At 43.5% G+C, this 20,999-nt stretch overlaps 1 protein-coding gene across 2 annotated transcripts in view; it reads right to left on the bottom strand.

Moving 5' to 3' along the window:
- DRC2 (dynein regulatory complex subunit 2) overlaps positions 1–20,556 on the bottom strand; it is a 113,900-nt gene extending 93,344 nt beyond the window's left edge. Inside the window, exon 1 of one of the 2 annotated variants that reach the window (XM_073563477.1) lies at positions 20,467–20,556. The gene's annotated coding sequence lies outside the window, so the exon portion shown is untranslated. Of the gene's footprint in view, positions 1–20,374 lie in introns of both variants that reach the window. The other variant, XM_073563475.1, reaches the window with a different exon arrangement.
- Between the last annotated feature and the right edge of the window lie 443 nt (positions 20,557–20,999).

The raw sequence follows: 20,999 nt of genomic DNA, 5'->3' as shown, positions 1-20,999 counted from the left end.
TGTTTTGCCTTTTTGCTTTTGTTCTTTTGTGTGCAATATGTGAATACATATACCTGTATATACTCGTGTATAAGCCGACACCCCCTAATTTTGCCACAAAAAACTGGGAAAACTTATTGACTCATGTATAAGTCCAGGTTGGTGCTGCACAAGGGATAATGGTGGTCCAAAAAGATGCTTCATAGATAAAAAAAAAAAAAACCCTCATACAATGCTGAAAGGGTTAATGGTGGCCCAACAAGATGCTCCATAGATAAATACCCCCATACAGTTGTGGCCAAAAGTATTGACCCCCCTGCAATTCTGTCAGATAATACTCAGTTTCTTCCTGAAAATGATTGCAAACACAAATTCTTTGGTATTATTATCTTCATTTAATTTGTCTTAAATGAAAAAACACAAAAGAGAATGAAGCAAAAAGCAAAACATTGATCATTTCACACAAAACTCCAAAAATGGGCCAGACAAAAGTATTGGCACCCTCAGCCTAATACTTGGTTGCACAACCTTTAGCCAAAATAACTGCGACCAACCGCTTCCGGTAACCATCAATGCGTTTCTTACAATGCTCTGCTGGAATTTTAGACCATTCTTCTTTGGCAAACTGCTCCAGGTCCCTGATATTAGAAGGGTGCCTTCTCCAAACTGCCATTTTTAGATCTCTCCACAGATGTTCTATGGGAATCAGGTCTGGACTCATTGCTGGCCACCTTAGAAGTCTCAAGTGCTTTCTCTCAAACCATTTTCTAGTGCTTTTTTAAGTGTGTTTTGGGTCATTGTCCTGCTGGAAGACCCATGACCTCTGAGGGAGACCCAGCTTTCTCACACTGGGCCCTACATTATGCTGCAAAATTTGTTGGTGGTCTTCAGATTTCATAATGCCATGCACACGGTCAAGCAGTCCAGTGCCAGAAGCAGCAAAGCAACCCCAAAACATCAGGGAACCTCCGCCATGTTTGACTGTAGGGACCTTGTTTTTTTTCTTTGAATGCCTCTTTTTTTTCTCCTGTAAACTCTATGTTGATGCCTTTGCCCAAAAAGCTCTACTTTTGTCTCATCTGACCAGAGAACATTCTTCCAAAACGTTTTAGGCTTTTTCAGGTAAGTTTTGGCAAACTCCAGCCTGGCTTTTTTATGTTTCGGGGTAAGAAGTGGGGTCTTCCTGGGTCTCCTACCATACAGTCCCCTTTCATTCAGATGCTGACGGATAGTACGAGTTGACACTGTTGTACCTCGGACTGCAGGGCAGCTTGAACTTGTTTGGATGTTAGTCGAGGTTCTTTATCCAACATCCGCACAATCTTGCGTTGAAATCTCTTGTCAATTTTTCTTTTCCGTTGTATAGTACAAGTTATTTTTATATGGTTTCAATCAGTTTAATATAATATACACTGAGATGAGTAAGCAAAAGGTCACTGAAACTTACTTAAGATAAAGGAATGTAAATTACTGGTCATTTGTTTATCCATCAACAAAGGACCTTTGATATTCAAGGCAACTACCTTAATTAGATTGGGTGTGTTAACTTTCCCCATGGATGTTATCTTGTGCTCCGAAGCCCCTCCTCCAGCTTGCTGTATTTCTGCCATGTGGCACACATGAGGCCCCCTCTAGCTTCCTGTATTATATACTGGTTAAAACAGGTATTGGGATGTGTTTATAGCCAATGGACAATAGACTTGTGACATCATTTCCCATATGGTGGGGCTGGACACACCTTTTAGCTGGACATTTTAAAAGAACTAGGACACATGTTCTCTCTCTCTTTTTGGCTCCTGGAGGATGACTGGTCGATGTCTATCTGAATAATGTAACGTATGAATAATGCTTGTTTCTGATTAATGCATATGTATTTATAGTTTTATATTGTTTATTATTTGATCTTATCACTTTATATAGTAAATCAATTTAGTAAATTCAATTCTTGTGTGAGCATTTTTCTTATTCATCACAATCCATTGGAACCCTTACAATACAAATTGGTGTCAGAAGTGGGATTGTTTTGAATAAAAATGTTTGCAAAATTGAATAAGTTTGTTAAGAGTAGGAAAGCAGTTGAGAGTAGTGTCAGATCTTTGCCAGAATGGGTGTTACCAGGAAAGTGGATTGAAATGGCACAGGAATGTAACAAGTATATGGAGGGACAGCGGTTATCAAATCCCCAGGATGTGGCTGCAAAATTTGATCTCTCAAGGTATGATGCAAAAGAGCAGAAAGCTGCAGCAGCCGTTGGATGGATTTTTGTGCAAGTGTCTCAAAGCTTACAGGAGGAGATAGACAATTTGCGTTTAGAGCTGCATACAGTTTTAGAGCAAAGGATTAGCTTGCAATCAGCCTTGAGAGACCAAATGAAACAGCATGACAATATGCAAAGGAATTTTGAAGCTTATGTAATGAAAAATGTGAATAAGAATAGGCGCAGGAGGAGACAGCGGCTAGTGTCAGATATTTGTACTGCACAGATTAGAACCATGATTGCACATGAGAAATGGTCAGATTTGATAGAATGGGATGGCTCTGACAGCGAGACAATGGGGAAGAAAAGCAAGCCAGACCGATTGTGACTACTAAAACTAGGAGAGAAGTCACACAGCGTAGTGGAGATAGGATGGATGCAGGAAATGCAGCTACAGGAGCAGAAGCTTCAATGACCGAGGAAACTAGGAATTATACAGCCGGAGAATTAACAGAATTAGCTACCAGGTACAGGCAGCAAGCAGGAGAACCTTTGTTAGCATGGATTCTCAGATTATGGGATCAGGGAGCCGATACTATAATCTTGAACCGTCTTGAGGCAGTAGGACTTTGTAGTATTTGTATTGATCCTATGGTGCGTCTAAAAATGAGACGTGCAAGGGACACTACAGAGACTTTCTCTTTGCTGCATTTGGTGAGGGATTCTGTGGCACAAGTGTATGACTCTCCTATGGAATTAATACCACAGACATGATGGGAGACTCTTGCAGATGGAGTTCAGAGATTGAGAGAAATCGCAGGTATAGGTGGCATAACTCGCAATCCTTTGCCTGATCTGAATGATCATTTTGCTGTTGTTGAGGATTGGAAGGGACCAGATGCTGCAATATTGACAGTATTGATGAAGAATAAGTTCATAGAAGGTGCCCCAGCGTCATACAAAGCCCCATTGTTCACTATGTTCAGTGCACTTATGGGAAATTCCACGACTGTCTACACAGCATGCAATCTAATCTCCCAGCTATCTGCTCTAGAGAGAGCAAAAGTATCAAAAAAATAGTACAGTAAAGAGAGTAGATCAAGAAAGGAGAAAAGAGGATGATACTCAAATTAGAAAGAGCAGGACGGAGTTGTTTTGTGACCTGATAGCTAGTGGGGTTCCTTTCCAGGAGATAGATGGGATCTTTACAAGTGACCTGTTGAGGAGATGGCAAGATCTGAGGAGAAAAGGTAAATTGCAACTCGCCAGACCCAAGAGGGTGGCGACAAATGAGATAGGGGGTTGGAAAGATAGAGGTGGGACACCTGATGGAGGCATGCAAAGCCCCCACTGTAACCGCCCCCTGCACTCTTCCAATACCATGGCATACTACACCCCCTGCCAAGATTCCCTCATGGACTAATTATAAAAGTTGTGGAACATCCCTGAAAATTGTTGTTTGAACAGTTTTGCTATTTTTTGATGTCTAATGATGTTTGTTTTCATTCTAGAGTTTTATAGAGAAATACTGTGAGCATACTGTGACGTATGCGCTGTCTGAAATATGATGAGAAATATTCCTGTGAGCATACTGTGACGTATGCACTGGCAGATATATGATGAATTGGGTTTGGTCTTGGTGATGCATAAATGTGCATTCCTCACCTGAGGGTTTGTAATACACCTTGATGTTTTAAAAGGCAAAAGACCACAGCAGATATAAGATGATTCTGTATGTGGGAGCCATTGTGAAACACTACAAGGCAAAGAGGGAGTGACAGTACAGACAATGAATTTAAGACTGACCTAAAGTTAGATGACTGATAATATACTGGGGGGTTGACAAGATAAATAGATGACTTATTTGTACTAAGTGTTTGTCTTTGTCACTGTATGTGCTTTGTGTATTTGTCATGGATATCCCTTGATTAAAATTTGTTCACAGCCAAAGAAAAAATCCACGTGGTATTTTTATTTTTTATTTGGTATATTTTTATGAGCTCATTTTCTGAATTTTAATTGTACTGTGTTTAGCATTCTTGGTTTTTAAAGGAATTGTTTTTTCTCTTTTCAGTCCACTACATGTTGGATTGGGGGGTGGGGGGTGTAATTAACCTTTTGTTTGTTTGCAGGAGTGAAAGAAGAAACCTTGGCCATTTAATTAACATGTAAATACAGTGCACAGTAAATAGTTCATTCCTGTAGTAGTGAAAAATGAGTCCATCTACCTAATATAAGATTATATTTTATGACTTATTTTTGAGTTTTAACATTTTTTATTTTTTGGGAGCTCCCGTGCAAATTGGGTTTTGAAGAATATATATGTTAAATGATTTCAATGAATGCTAGTTTGTTAATGTCTTGATATAGCTTTGTTCACCTACACCTGAGTCATGCAATGCGAATGTGTGGGTACCCAAAGTGTGTGTTTGTCTATATATAAATGAGAATCTCTCCTGCTTACTGAATGAGTGCAATTAGGTTGAGCCAGAGTGTGTGTTGATGTAATGTGTATATTATTATGTAAAAATAATAATTTGCTAGAATTGGGCTAATAGCAAATTGGTTTGGGTTCGGTTTTCCTTAACATTAATTGTACTAATTCTGATTAGTAGTAACTAGTGTTGAGCATTCCGATACCACAAGTATCGGGAATCGGCCGATATTCGCTGTATCGGAATTCCGATACTTAGTTCCGATACTTTTTTCATATCGAATACTGGAATCGGAAGTTCCCATAATGCTAGCAGCCCGCTCGATTTGATTCAGCCAATGGGGATCCTCAGAAGTGTGGGCACATCCTGTTAGGCATGTAGGCATGTTAACTACTGGCATGGCTGTGATTGGCTGCTGAAATGATGTCATGATGCACTATACAAACCGCTGCAGCCGCCATTTCTGGTCACTCTGCTGTGAATTCAGTTAGGGACAGGCTGCTGTTGAAGACTGTGAGGGACAGTTAGAAATAGCGATCATCAAAAATATCTATTGCTCTACCCAGGCTACATAATCCACCACTGTAGCATTTTTGTAGCCCAGCAGCGCTGTTTTAATAGCTGTCTGCAAGGGCTGTGTGAGTGCAGACCCACGCTGTGTAGTGTGTCCTGCAGGCACATCTGCTTGTAGGTCGCCCAGCATGTGTCTCTGCCTCATACACATTTTTCTTTTATTGCTGCTTTTTTTTCTCCTCTATAGTGTGCTTCCATACGTATCCATATATGTTGGTTGCAAACATAAAGGAGTGGACAGCGGAGCCTTTCAGCAGCCTTTCAGTGCTATAGCCCATTTCTCTGCACTGTTTTTGGCTGTCTGATAGGTCTCTCTGTGTGTGAGTGCAGCTCACGTTGCAGTGTGTTCTACAGCCACCGCTAGCTGTAGTCCGCTCAGCGTGCGTCACTGCCTCATACATAGTCCTTTTTTTGCAGCTAATTTAGCCAGATTTTTGCTCCTATATTAGTGTGCTTCCAACCGCATCCATTGTCATTGGTTGGTTGCAAACACTATATAGGATTAGATAGAGGAGCCTTTTTGCTGGCTTGTGCCCTTCAGGGCCAGCCACACTAGTATCACCCTATTTTTTGGAGCCTCATCAATTGCATTGTAGGTTAGCTTCCTGCATTGTAATCGCTCCAAAAAGTTTGTGATACTATAGCTTTCAAACTTTGGTCACATCCTTTTCTTTCCCCCCCCCCAAAAAAAAAAGGAAATAAAGTTCACCAAACACTCCACTTTACAGTTGTGTAGGCCACATTAGATCATATTAAAGTGTAGTACACACACTCTTAGCCAAATTAGTGTTTCTTATACTGGCTAGCAGGTGTTCAGGAATAAGAACACTAAGCCACCCCTTTTTTACTTTTCTGCCTATCTTTATCAGTCTACCAAGATGAAGAAGGCAGGGAGTAAGGCACGTGGTCGTGGCCGTGGAGTTTCAGCAGGGAGAGGACGGGGGCATTCAGCAGGGAGAGGACGTGGGGATTCGGTGTCTGCTGCGGCCACCAGTGATCCGGCATCCCCCACTTTTACCAGGCAACAGTCCTTCATGCGCAGCTTTGTAGGACCTCGCCGTACCCCACTCCTGCGTGACGGTATCCGAGGTCCAGCACCGTCAGCTGGTCCTTGGTAGTGCTTTTTAGCACAGGTACCTTCTGCTTAGTAACCGTGGTGCAGCACCGTCAGTTGGTCCTCGGTAGTGCCATTGGCTCTTGTTCCTTCTGCTACCCATCCGGGTGCCAGCACTGTCTGCTGGTTCTCGCCAGAGCCTTTGGCCTAAGTGCCTCCATCTCGGTATCCGAGGTCCAGCACCGTCAGCTGGTCCTTGGTAGTGCTTTTTAGCACAGGTACCTTCTGCTTAGTAACAGTAGTCCAGCACCGTCAGTTGGTCCTCGGTAGTGCCATTGGCTCTTGTACCTTCTGCTACCCATCCGGGTGCCAGCACTGTCTGCTAGTTCTCGCCAGTTTCTCAGCCTTCTTGTACCTTCTGCTACATTTCCAAGATCAAGCTTTTTGAAATTGTCTTTGGTAATCCTTATTGATCTCCATGACGACGACCCTGATGACGACGACCCTGAAGACCACACCAAAGAAGACCAGAAATATGACCCTAAATAATAAGACAGAGGACAAAGAACATGAAGACAACCACCAAGATACAGAACAAAAGACAGAAGAACAAGAAGCAGAAGAAGCAAAAGCAGAAGAACAGAAAGCAGAAGAACATTAAGCATAAGACGAAAAATCAGCATAGAAGAAATCAAAATTATAAGCAGAAGAAGACTAAGCAGTAAATGGGGATGAGTCCGTTCCTCCTCGTGGTGCCCCTGGAAAATGCCTGCTGCTGCAGGCCAAACTGAACGCGGACAAATCCTGTTGTAAATCTTTAGTGACAGGCAGAACGTAAGGTGTAATCTTATAACTTTTATAGATAAGTACTACAGGAATGCCTGTCACCATAAGAAAATGAAGACAAAGAAGAATGGGAAGAAGATGAAGAAATAGCATATGAAAAATAATAATAGCTGAATAAGAAGAATATGAAGATCGAAAAAAAAAAAATTAATGGGAAGAAGATGAAGAAGAAGATGATGAATAAGGTGAAGAAAAAGTTGATGAAAAAAATGCTACTGCTGCGGATCATGAAGGAGAAAGTGTGGGAGAAGTACAAAAGAAGGTGGAGAGCATGGAAGTTGTGAAACATACATATCTGACAAAATATAAAAAAGTTAACATAGTCAATATCTTTTTAACTCCGAACGTCTTGAAAAAAAAATTGGAATTAATGCTATGCCATGTGATTTGAATAAACCACTATGCCTTTAATGTCTCCTCCACCTCCCACAATACATTCTACATGATTCTTATTTGTTTTCAATTATGTAGAATTAGCCAACAAGGAAATAAAGGGCTTTTTTAAATTCCAATACCGGAAGTCCCATTGACTTGAATGGGACTTCCGGTATCGGAATCGGCGATACCCGATATTTTTTTCGTATCGGGCGATACCATCCGATACGATATTTTTGGGTATCGAACGGTATCGCTCAACACTAGTAGTAACATTATTTTGTGATCTCCATGAACATGATTGTTCTGGTAATTATGATCATCGTTCTTATGCAAATGTGATTGACATGAATTTGATGTGTTTGATCAGTGTATAAGTCCATACAAATATGATATATATTTTATGTAGTATTATTATCTAGAGTAGAAATATTTGCTACAGTAGAAAATTTCAAAGATCATTCTGGGCACAATTAATTTGGACTAACAAATCTATGGTAATTTTGTTTGATTCATTTGATCAAGGGGTGGAAAACAAGCCACCAGGACTGAGTTATTTTGGACTGTTGCTTTGGACTGAGTTAGCTCTGCCAAGACTTTGAAACTTTCAAGTATGATTGTGAACTTCACTTTCCCTCAGTGCAGGCTGTGTCTTGTGTGTAGACTGAAGATGTCCAATTGAGCGCTGAGACTGAGCCCAGATGATGCTGAACCGTCAACCAGGGTGAATCCTCATGACTGCCAGCTGATGCAAATGGCATATAAAGTGAGGCCCTGAACAGCTGCAGCAATAGAAGATGAAAGGTACTCTTATGCTCAGCCATGGACACCTGCACTTCCCTCACCCATTGCTTTGGAGAAACGAGGGGTTAATGTCATGAAGGGCAGGGACAGATTGCTCTTTAGAGTCTGTTCTTTTGCTAACCAGGGAAAGTAGTGAAGTCACCCCAAAGTGATGAGGGCATAATAATCCCCGTGCTTTCCCTGCAACAGAGACCCATTTAAAAATTGTGGTCAAGAAGATCCGAAGAAAGAAGATTTCTACAGACATTTGATATTTCATTACCTGTTGGTCCAATGTTGTTTTTGTTCCGTTTTAAGCCCAGGATGTTATTTTTTACTAAGCGGTTTTCTATTGGTAGCAAATAAATATATATATATAAATGAGCAATGCACATAACGATAAATGGTATAGTTTAGTGGCAGGTTAATTAATTAAAGTGATTGAAACCAGGGGTGGAATATATAGTACAAGTTATTTTTATATGGTTTCAATCAGTTTAATATAATATACACTGAGATGAGTAAGCAAAAGGTCACTGAAACTTACTTAAGATAAAGGAATGTAAATTACTGGTCATTTGTTTATCCATCAACAAAGGACCATTGATATTCAAGGCAACTACCTTTATTAGATTGGGTGTGTTAACTTTCCCCATGGATGTTATCTTGTGCTCTGAAGCCCCTCCAGCTTGCTGTATTTCTGCCATGTGGCACACATGAGGCCCCCTCTAGCTTCCTGTATTATATACTGGTTAAAACAGGTATTGAGGGGATGTGTTTATAGCCAATGGACAATAGACTTGTGACATCATTCCCCATATGGTGGGGCTGGACACACTTTTTAGCTGGACATTTTAAAAGAACTAGGACACATGTTCTCTCTCTTTTTGGCTCCTGGAGGATGACTGGTCGACATCTATCTGAATAATGTAACGTATGAATAATGCTTGTTTCTGATTAATGCATATGTATTTATAGTTTTATATTGTTTATTATTTGATCTTATCACTTTATATAGTAAATCAATTTAGTAAATTCAATTCTTGTGTGAGCATTTTTCTTATTCATCACAATCTATTGGAACCCTTACAATACATCCGTCCACATCTAGGGAGGTTAGCCACAGTGCCAAGGGCTTTAAACTTCTTGATGACACTGCGCACGATAGACACAGGAACATTCAGGTCTCTGGAGATGGACTTGTAGCCTTGAGATTGCTCATGCTTCCTCACAATTTGGTTTCTCAAGTCCTGAGACAGTTCTTTGGTCTTCTTTCTTTTCTTCATGCTCAATGTGGTACACACAAGGGCACAGGACAGAGGTTGAGTCAACTTTAATCCATGTCAACTGGCTGCAAGTGTGATTTAGTTATTGCCAACACCTGTTAGGTGCCACAGGTAAGTTACAGGTGCTGTTAATTACACAAATTAGAGAAGCATCACATGATTTTTCGAACAGTGCCAATACTTTTGTCCACCCTCTTTTTTATGTTTGGTGTGGAATTATATCCAATTTGGCTTTAGGACAATTCTTTTTGTGTTTTTTCATTTAAGACATTAAATGAAGATAATAATAACAAAGAATTTGTGTTTGCAATCATTTTCAGGAAGAAACTGAGTATTATCTGACAGAATTGCAGGGGTGTCAATACTTTTGGCCACAACTGTAATATGCTGCACAAGGGATAATGGTGGCCCAACAAGATGCTCCATACATAAATACCCCCCATATGCTGCTGCCGCTGCTGCTGCTATTAATAATAAAAAAAAAAATCATACCTCTCCATCGCTGGGGGCCAGGTGCCGGTGTAGCCGAAGGCTCAGGCCCCTGGCACTGGCTATATTTACCGCTCCCCGCTCCATCGCTGTCTCCCAGGTCTTCTGCAGTGACGTTCAGCAGACGGCGTGCACAGACTGTCATCACGCTCTCTGCTGAACGTCACAGCCAGAGGACCCGGGAGACAGCAATGGAGCCGGGACTGGTAAATATTGCTCTGCTCCCTGTCCTCCCTCAGCATACTCACCCCCTCCTTGTGCACGGTCTCTTCAGCCCCTGCTTCCCCCATGGTCTTGGCGCCCCAGCTGTTCCTGCATTCATCGGTCACATGGTACCGCTCATTAAATATGCACATATTCATGACTTTAATGAGCGGTACCACGTGACCGCTGAATGCAGGAACAGCTGGGGCGTCAAGACCATGGGGGAAGCAGGGGGTGCAGAGACGTGCCGGGGGGTGGGTGAGTATGGTCTCTGACACTCCCGCTCCCCCTCCCCCGCTGACCCCACGGTAAATGACTCGCGTATAAGCCGAAAGGGGGAATTTCAGCCCCCAAAAAATGGCCTGAAAATCTCGGTTTATACACGAGTATATACGGTATTTATGTTATTTATTTTTATTTCTGTTTTGTCTTTTAACGACTTTCGAAACGTCATATAACTTCCGGTCACTTGCTGTATATCTGTTTTTGCTCCCTTGTTTATGTCTCGTGAATAAAACGTTATTATTTGCATAGAAAACCAATAGTGTGCGGTGTATTCTAAATTCCTATTGCTAGGGACTTTTCACAGTCCATTACACCAGCACCTTGCTCTTCTAGACTGAGTGCACACCATTATACTTTATTTACCAACACATTAGGATATGCAGCAAAATTTTCTCCTGCAAATTCTGAATGTGTGCACATAGCCTTAGTCCATGTCCTGTGTCCCCTGTGATAAAACACTCCGGGATCGGCTTTGCTGGGGTCAAAGGTCACGTGCGTTCCGCATGAAACTCAGGCGCAGAGCTGGGATTCGGGTGTAACTGACCCTGGGTCAGGTTTATTAATAGTGAAAGCAATGCAAAAGGAAATAAAACATAAAACAAATCCTTGCCTGTCCGGCACTAACTAAACAATGGACAACCTAACTACCAACTGGCGGGCTTCTCCCGTCCAGCCAAACCACAGTTGCAGTGGGCACTGCTTTCACTCACGTGTGTGTCTCTCACACAGACAAGCTCTCTGTGTTCCCAGGCTGAGACACTCACACAACCACCTGGCATCCTTTTATATCCACCTCCCATTATCCATTAGTAAGCAGGTGCGATACTGACCAGACTAGGCCACATAGGAAAGGAATCTGGGCGAGATATACCTGCCCTCATCCACTATTCCCACATGATTCTCACATATCCCCCCCCTCTGCTCAGACCACTCTGGTCGAGCAATGACACCCGCCAAACAGTGCACTCGGGACAGGGCATCTGCATTCCCCATCTGTACCCCTGGGCGGTGCTCCACCGTAAAAGTGTAGGCCTGCAGGGCAAGGAACCACCGGGTCACCCGGCTATTCCGTTCCTTGTTCAAGTGCATCCACTTGAGAGGGGCATGGTCAGTGATCAGCCTGAACTTTCGGCCCACCAGGTAATATTTGAGGGCCTCTAGAGCCCACTTAATGGCTAGGCACTCTTTTTCCACGACTGCATACCTTTGCTCGTGTTTATTCAGCTTCCTGCTGAGATAGAGGACTGGGTGTTCCACTCCGTCCCTCACTTGTGAGAGTACGGCCCCGACCCCGGTATCAGAGGCATCCGTTTGTACCACAAACTCGCTGCGGAAGTCCGGAGTCACCAGTACGGGCTGAGAGCAAAGTGCCCGTTTTAGGCCATGGAAGGCTTCTTCAGCCGCTAAACTCCATTTAATCATGACGGAGTCTTTCCCTTTTGTAAGATCCATCAGGGGGGTAGCAATGGCTGCAAAATTGGGTATGAACCGGCGATAATAGCCGTCGATCCCCAGGAAGGCTTGCACCTGCTTCTTGTTGACAGGTTGTGGCCAGTCCTGAACCGCCTGAATCTTATCAACCTGGGGTTTAACAACACCCCTCCCAATTAGATACCCCAAATACCGGGCTTCTTCTAGCCCGATGTGACATTTCTTGGGGTTTGCGGCTAGACCTGCCTCCCACAGGTCGTCAATCACGGCTTGTACTTTCTGGAGATGAGTCTCCCAGTCCAAGCTGTAAATGACAATGTCGTCCAAATAGGCCGAAGCGTACTGCCTATGTGGCCTCAGGACTCGATCCATCAGTCTCTGGAAGGTCGCCGGTGCTCCGTGCAGTCCAAACGGCATATACACATACTGAAATAGACCTTCTGGGGTAGCAAATGCCGTCTTTTCTCTGGCAGCCTCCGCCAGAGGGATCTGCCAATACCCCTTTGTTAGATCTAGGGTCATAATATACCGGGCTTTTCCTAACCGATCTATTAACTCGTCGACCCGGGGCATAGGATAGGCATCAAATTTTGAGACCGCATTCAGTTTCCTGAAATCATTGCAGAACCGGATGGTGCCGTCCGGTTTAGGAATTAGCACAATCGGGCTGGACCACGCACTGTGCGATTCCTCAATGACTCCTAACTCTAACATTGCCTTCACTTCTCGGGAAACGGCTTCACGGTGCGCTTCCGGGATTCGGTAGGGCTTTAGGTGAACCATGCCACCAGGTTCCGTTACGATGTCATGTTTCATTAGCGTAGTCTGCCCGGGTTTTTCTGAGAAAAACTTTTGGTTGTGAAGTAAAAACTGCCTGACCTCAGTCTTTTGCCGCTCCGAGAGAGTCTCTGCAACCCGTACCTCCGGTATGGTATGTGAGCAGACGGGACGGGCCAGCTCCGCTGACAAGGCAGACCGATCCTTCCAGGGCTTTATCAGATTTACATGATAAATCTGTTCAGGTTTCCGTTTACCTGCCTGGTATACTTTGTAATTTACTTCACCAACTCTTTCCTTGATCTCAAAGGGGCCCTGCCACTTTGCCAGGAACTTACTGTCCACCGTGGGGACCAGGATCAACACCCTACCTCCGGGTGCAAACGTACGGATCTTGGCACCCCTATCATAGATTCTTTTTTGGGCTCCTTGAGCCTGTATCATGTGTTCTTTGACGATAGGCATAACAGCCGCAATACGGTCCTGCATTTGTGTGACGTGATCTATCACTGTTTTAAACGGAGTGACCTGACCCTCCCAGGTTTCTTTTGCAACGTCTAACAGTCCGCGAGGACGTCGGGCGTACAATAACTCGAAAGGCGAGAATCCCGTGGAAGACTGGGGTACTTCCCTGATGGAAAAAAGCAAATACGGAAGTAAATGGTGCCAGTTCTTCCCATCCTTGTCTATCACCTTTCTCAGCATCTGCTTCAGAGTTTTATTGAACCGTTCAACCAACCCGTCTGTTTGAGGGTGATACACGGATGTGCGTAACGGTTCGATTTGTAACAATCGGCAGAGCTCCTTCATTATCCTGGACATAAAGGGGGTCCCCTGGTCGGTGAGTATCTATTTTGGTATACCGACCCGGCTAAACACATGCACCAGTTCCTTGGCAATCGTCTTGGTGGCCGTGTTACGCAAAGGGATGGCCTCTGGGTAACGGGTGGCATAATCCAAAATGACCAGGATATGTTGGTGTCCACGTGCAGACCGTGGAAGGGGCCCAACTAAATCCATCCCAATCCTCTCAAATGGGACTTCAATAATAGGTAGGGGTACCAAAGGGCTACAGAACCGGGGCTTAGGTGCAGAGGCTTGGCAGTCAGGACAAGACTCACAATATACACGAATATCGTGATGCATGCCTGGCCAAACAAAACAGTGTAATATCCTTTCAGTGGTTTTCTGGACTCCCAGGTGACCTCCCATCACATGTCCGTGGGCCAGGTCCAGCACCTGCCGCCGGTAGGGTTTTGGCACAACTAATAGTTGCACCGTATCTTCCCCCTTTTTCTCTATCTGATAGAGTAAATCATTCTCCAGAACCATGTAAGGATATGCCAGCCTAGAGCCAGGTTCGACGGGTACCCCATTTATCACTTTTACATTTGTCCTAGCCTGAGAAAGGGTAGGATCCTTTATTTGCTCGCTTTGGAAGTCATCTTTCTGAACTTCTAAATCTGGCAAACGGGGAGGTGGACGGCTGTCGGCCTCCTCCTCTTCCCCGGTCTCCTCCGTATCACCCGCCATGACTGAAAACGGGAACTGCAGGTCATTTCCCGCAGACTCTTCCCCCGAGTCTTCCGGGGAGACATCTTCCAGGGGTTCGAGACCCCCACGCGCCCTGGGAGAAGAATCATGTACACTATTACCCGAGGGCATCAACTGATTCTCCCACAATTGCCAGAAGTGGGGAAAATCCCGGCCCAGGATAACATCATGCAATAACGCCGGGACGAGTCCCACTTTATGTTGCACAGACCCATAGGAAGTAGTAATGCATATGACCGTGGTGAGGTACGAACAGGTGTCTCCATGCACACACGTTACAGAAAATTTGTCTGATGGTCCAGTCGGGGCTGACACCAGACTGGCCTTCACCAGAGTCACCACACTTCCCGAGTCTAACAATGCCACCACATTTTTGCCATCAACAGTTAAATCACACAAGTGTTTTTCTGCATCCTTTTGACCGGCATTCACACTCACTACCCGTGCAACCATAGACATGCGGTTTTTAGAGTCTGTGACGTCGCACTGCATGGGTTCAGTAGTGAACGGACAGTTCGCAGCAATATGTCCCATCTCTTGGCAGCGGAAACACCTAACGGGCCCCTTGCTTAGACCATAGTTCGTTACTCTCGGCCTCGCAGTGCGGGCAGTCCCGTTTTCCTCCCCCACTGTCTTAGGGATTTTTCCATCTCCCCTACTCCCTGGAACAGTCTTACCGGTTCCACGTGGAGATGATGAAGCATGAGGTGGGGTAACGTCGTCTCGGAGTCCTTCCGCCACGGAGTAACGTTCAACCAGATCCACCAGTTGATCTGCCGTCGTAGGATTTCCATGGCTTACCCACTTCCTCAGGGCTGGCGGTAGAGCTCTCAGGTACTTGTCCATGACGACTCTCTGGATTATCTCTGGCGCTGTCAACACCTCGGGTTGTAGCCACTTCTTCGTCACGTGGATCAGGTCGAACATCTGGGACCGCGGTGGTTTATCCGGTTGATAAGTCCATTGATGCACTCTCTGTGCACGGACAGCGGTCGTCACTCCCAGCCGGGCCAAGATCTCGGCTTTCAGTTTGTCAAAGTCCTGCGCGGCTTCAGGCTCTAAGTCATAATAAGCCTTTTGGGCCTCACCGGAAAGAAACGGGGCAATCAGGCCGGCCCATCGTGCCTTCAGCCATTTTTCTCTCACCGCTGTCCGTTCAAACGTGGTCAGGTATGCCTCGACGTCATCTTCGGTCGTCATCTTCTGCCAGTACCGACTCACGTGAATCACTCTCGACTCGGCTTCCAGGTTACCCTCCTGTAGGCTTGCCAGGCGCTGCGCCACCTGCTGGAGAAGCGAACGATCGGTAGCTGTCATGTCCACCAACTCCTTCAGCTGGGCCATCATCACCCGATTAGCTTCTTGCTGGACGGCGGTGGACTGTACCAGCGCTTTCACCACGTCCTCCATGCTCATGCTTGCAACGTGATGCCCGCGTTCTCCACCACAATGTGATAAAACACTCCGGGATCGGCTTTGCTGGGGTCAAAGGTCACGTGCGTTCCGCATGAAACTCAGGCGCATAGCTGGGATTCGGGTGTAACTGACCCTGGGTCAGGTTTATTAATAGTGAAAGCAATGCAAAAGGAAATAAAACATAAAACAAATCCTTGCCTGTCCGGCACTAACTAAACAATGGACAACCTAACTACCAACTGGCGGGCTTCTCCCGTCCAGCCAAACCACAGTTGCAGTGGGCACTGCTTTCACTCACGTGTGTGTGTCCCTCACACAGACAAGCTCTCTGTGTTCCCAGGCTGAGACACTCACACAACCACCTGGCATCCTTTTATATCCACCTCCCATTATCCATTAGTAAGCAGGTGCGATACTGACCAGACTAGGCCACATAGGAAAGGAATCTGGGCGAGATATACATGCCCTCATCCACTATTCCCACATGATTCTCACACCCCGTAATTCATTATAAGTCCTTGATAGCATTATAATGAATTAGAGGGTGGCAGAAGACATAATCAGGTACCATCCTCCGACACCTCCCAATTCATTACAAGTCCCTGACAGCGTCTTCTCCCACCTTCAATTCAGTATAACGTGTCCTGTGCACTTACACCCTCCTCTCCTAATCCCCTATAAATTTTATGTCTCTGATAGTGTCATAATGAATTCTAAGATGGGGAGGACGCTATCAGGGGCTTAGCACCCTCCTCCACCACCTAATTCATTTTATTATATCCATATCTAATATCCTCCTCACCCTCCTCATAAATTCATTATGAGTCCACCTTACTGCCATCCCAATTCCCCACCCCTTCAATGTCTTCTCCCCCACCCCATCGTCCTCTTCTCCACCATCACAATCATTGACCTCTCCACCACCACACCTCAGTATCCTCTCCCCCACCCTCATCATTGTTCTCCCCCACCACTTCTCAGCCTCAGTGTCCTCCTCTCCCCAGTGTATTGCTTAAAAAAAAACAAAACACCACTCACCTCTCTGACCGTTCCTCCGCAGCATCATCGTCGCTGGAAATTTTCTCTCGGACACAGGCACGTGCTGCTTGCACCTCCGGGCCCCGATGCAGCTGCATTGGCGGTATATCTGCCTCTTAGACAACCCCTTTAAAAGCCAAGTAAAAGTAATTACTTCTGAATGTTGTTCAGTGGGTAAAGCATTTGCATCTTTCATTTCCACAAAGTAATAATCGTTATCCATAATTATATGGTAGTAATATAAATTAGCCAAAGTTTGCACCTAAAATAATCTGAACTCAACATGGGAGTTAGTAATTAGACTTATGTAAATGATGTGTCATTATTCGATTTAGAAGGTTTCTGTGGCATAAATGCTGCTCATTTAATTTAATTGCTATGATTATTATGTTAGAGATTTAGTAAAGGCTGCCCTTGCGAAGCATCAGACTTCTATCCTGATAATGTCTTCCACAGCAAGTGACTTTGTTCCTAACAGGCTGTGAACTGGTTACAGGAATGTGATAGCTGGTGGCCACACCAACTTATTAAAATGATTGCCCAGTCATGTGCCAAAAAGTGTTAGGTAGGTCAGTACCTACAGGGGATAAGGACTGTTTATTTCCTAAGTTCATGCGTTTCGGCTGCTGATTAGGTTTGCCCTTTTCAGTCAGTGCTGTGATTTGTGACTACAGTTTAACTACAGTGTCTCCAGGTATAAATCATAAAAAGGGGAACTCCAGCCAAAAGTTCCAAAAAAGTGTGAAATAGGAAGTCCAAATATAAAAAATCTAAGTAAAAATTACCAAAAGTAAAATGCTACATTTGAATTGGAACTATAGCGGAAAAATGGACATTAGTAAAGAAAAAATGGACAATCGGAAAAACAACATGAAAGCTACAAGAACAGAAACCGACTATAAGTCCAAATATAGAAAATTGTAAATTTTATTATTAATATAAATACACCAAGAAAAATGATTGTATATGTTCAAAATTCCTAAGTACATATAGTAGAATTGTTAAGCTTAGCTGTATGCTACAAGAAATAAGTGTGCCCCAGCTAAGCTTTGCAATTTTACTATATGTAATTAGGAATTTTGACCATATACAATCATTCTTACTTGGTGTATTTATATTATTAATAATAAAATTTACAATTTTCTATATTTGGACTTATAGTTGGTTTCTTTTCTTGTTGCTTTCAGTGACTTCAGGTAGTCTGATGTAGTCTGAGGCACATCTCTGGTCCCATCATTGGTTCAGGCTGCTACTCTATGCCTCCTGCTCTTCCTTCAGGTTGACCTTTAGGGTATGTGCACACGTTGCAGATTGGTCTGTGGAATTTTCTGCAGAGAATCTGCACCTCTTGGCAGAAAACGCAGATAAAAATCTGAGCTTTTTTATGCGTTTTTTTTACGGATTTTCATGCGTTTTTTTCTTGCAGATTGTATGCGTTTTTGTAACCGAAACAAAGATATGTTATTTAACAAAAAAAAAGATTTGTGATGTCATTTCTTGTCCAACCTCCTCTTTTACATTTATCCAACCCATACTCCATTACACACACAGATAGACAGATAGATAGATCTATAGATAGATGGAATGAGATCGATAGATATGGGATAGATCTATCTATCTATCTATCTATCCCATATCTACAGTGCCTTGTGAAAGTATTCGGCCCCCTGAAACTTTTCAACCTTTTCCCACATATCATGCTTCAAACATAAAGATACCAATTGTAAATTTTTGGCGAAGAATCAACAACAAGTGGGACAAAATTGTAAAGTGGAACGAAATTTATTGGTTATTTTAAATTTTTGTGGAAATACAAAACTGAAAAGTGGGGCGTGCAATATTATTCGTCCCTTTTAACTTAATACTTTGTTACGCCACCTTTTGCTACGATAACAGGTGCAAGTCGCTTGAGGTATGTCTCTATCAATTTTGTACATCGAGAGATTGAAATTCTTGCCCATTCTTCCTTGGCAAACAGCTCGAGCTCAGTGAGGTTTGATGGAGATCATTTGTGAACATCAGTTCCAAACCATGATGCTGCCACCACCATGTTTGACAGTGGGGATTGTGTGTTCAGGGTGATGAGCTGTGATGCCTTTACGCCAAACATATCGTTTGGCGTTGTTGCCAATTAGTTCAATTTTGGTTTCATCTGACCAGCACACCTTCTTCCACATGTTTGGTGTGTCTCCCAGGTGGCTTGTTGCAAACTTTAAACGACTCTTTTTATGGATATCTTTGAGAAATGGCTTTCTTCTTGCCACTCTTCCATCAAGGCCAGATTTGTGCAGTGTACCACTGATTGTTGTCCTATGGACAGACTGTCCCACCTCAGCTGTAGATCTCTGCAGTTCATCCAGAGTGCTCATGGGCCTCTTGGCTGCATCTCTGATCAGTCTTCTCCTTGTTTGAGATGAAAGTTTAGAGGCACGGCCGGGTCTTGGTAGATTTGCAGTGGTATGATACTTCTTCCAATTCAATATGATCGTTTGCACAGTGCTCCTTGGGATGTTTAAAGTTTTGGAAATCATTTTGTATCCAAATCCAGCTTTAAACTTCTCTACAACAGTATCACGGACCTGCCTGTTGTGTTCCTTGGTCTTCATGATTCTCTCTCTGCTTCAAATAGAACCCTGAGACTATCACAGAGCAGGTGCATTTATACGGAGACTTGATTACACACAGGTGGATTATATTTATCATCATTAGTCATTTAGGACAACATTGGATCATTCAGAGATCCACAATGAACTTCTGGAGTGAGTTTGCTGCACTGAAAGTAAAGGGGCTGAATAATATTGCACACCCCACTTTTCAGTTTTTGACTTTCAACAAAAATTTAAAATAACTAATACATTTCGTTCAACTTCACAATTGTGTTCCACTTGTTGATTCTTCACCAAAAATTTACATTTGGTATCTTTATGTTTGAAGCATGATATGTGGGAAAAGGTTGAAAAGTTCCAGGGGGCCGAATACTTTCGCAAGGTACTGTACATGTTTTTTGCAGAAACCACTTGGCCATTAACAGGACTGCCACCAGGAATTTCAGGACCCACACTAACAAAATTTTAGGGCCCCTTTGAGACTCCGCCAGGCTCCTCCCCAGCTCTGTCTTCACCCCTCAAACTTTCTACAGTCCCACCGCCCACTCTTGGAAAAACTCCACTTCTGCATCATGTGCTCACAAATCACACATTAACCGTTCCCATTGAACACCATATCACATACATAACCAGCAGCTTTTGTTGTGGCCAAAATATTTTTTTAGCCGCCACCACGACAAGGTAGACTATTTAGGCCAGGCCCTACTCTACTCTAACCTATTAAAAATTTCTTAAAATATCCAATACTCTTTTAGCTTTTTTTATGTTTCTTTAAGGGAATATGTCATATACATTTTTTAAAATGATTAATAATACCATATTCAAGGGACAAATACATCACACCATGACCAGGTCACATATTGCCACAACAGAGTGACCAAATAATACCACATACAAGGAAAAAATACCGCCACACCTTGACCTTATCACATATTACCACAGGAGATCTGTATATAGTGTATAGGTTCCAGGTAATAGTTATAACCAGTGACATTAAAAACAAGAGCTTTGCATATACTATTTACAGTAGTAACGCACTGACTCACCAGTGACGTCTCTAGTTGAATATATTAATTTTTGCTTTTCTTCTTCATCCAGTGCTGACTGCCATCACTTCTTCCAGCCAAGACTAACTCACCAGTGACGTCTATAGTTGAATATATTTATTTTTTCTTTTCTTCTTCATCCAGCACAGACCGCAATCACTTCTTCCAGTCAGGACTCATCTCTACAGAAAATAACACAGTTATCTAGAGCACTGTTTTCAGAGCACATTCCCCACTTATTCCCCAATTTCTACACTATGCCAGTTGGGAAAAAAAGCGACATATTGCTGTCCTGCACAATAACAGGTCATCTCTTCAATTCATCATCATTTGCTCTCCCCCACCCTCAAGTCATCACCATTTGCTGTCCTCAACCACCCCGTCTTAACTCATAAATAATAATAATTAATAATCTTTATTTTTATATAGCGCTAACATATTCCGCAGCTCTTTACAGATTGCACACATTATCATCGCTGTCCCCGATGGGGCTCACAATCTAGATTCCCTATCAGTAGGTTTTTGGAGTGTGGGAGGAAACCGGAGTACCCGGAGGAAACTCACGCAAACACGAGAACATACAAACTCCTTGCAGATGTTATCCTTTGCTGTCCCCAAGTCTCAA

The sequence above is a fragment of the Dendrobates tinctorius genome, unplaced genomic scaffold (assembly GCF_039654945.1).
Source record: "Dendrobates tinctorius isolate UK_male_01 unplaced genomic scaffold, ASM3965494v1 ptg000388l, whole genome shotgun sequence".
Classification (NCBI taxonomy): domain Eukaryota; kingdom Metazoa; phylum Chordata; class Amphibia; order Anura; family Dendrobatidae; genus Dendrobates; species Dendrobates tinctorius.
The sequence above is the reverse complement of the archived record's forward strand: the minus strand, read 5'-3'. Positions and strand labels throughout refer to the sequence as shown.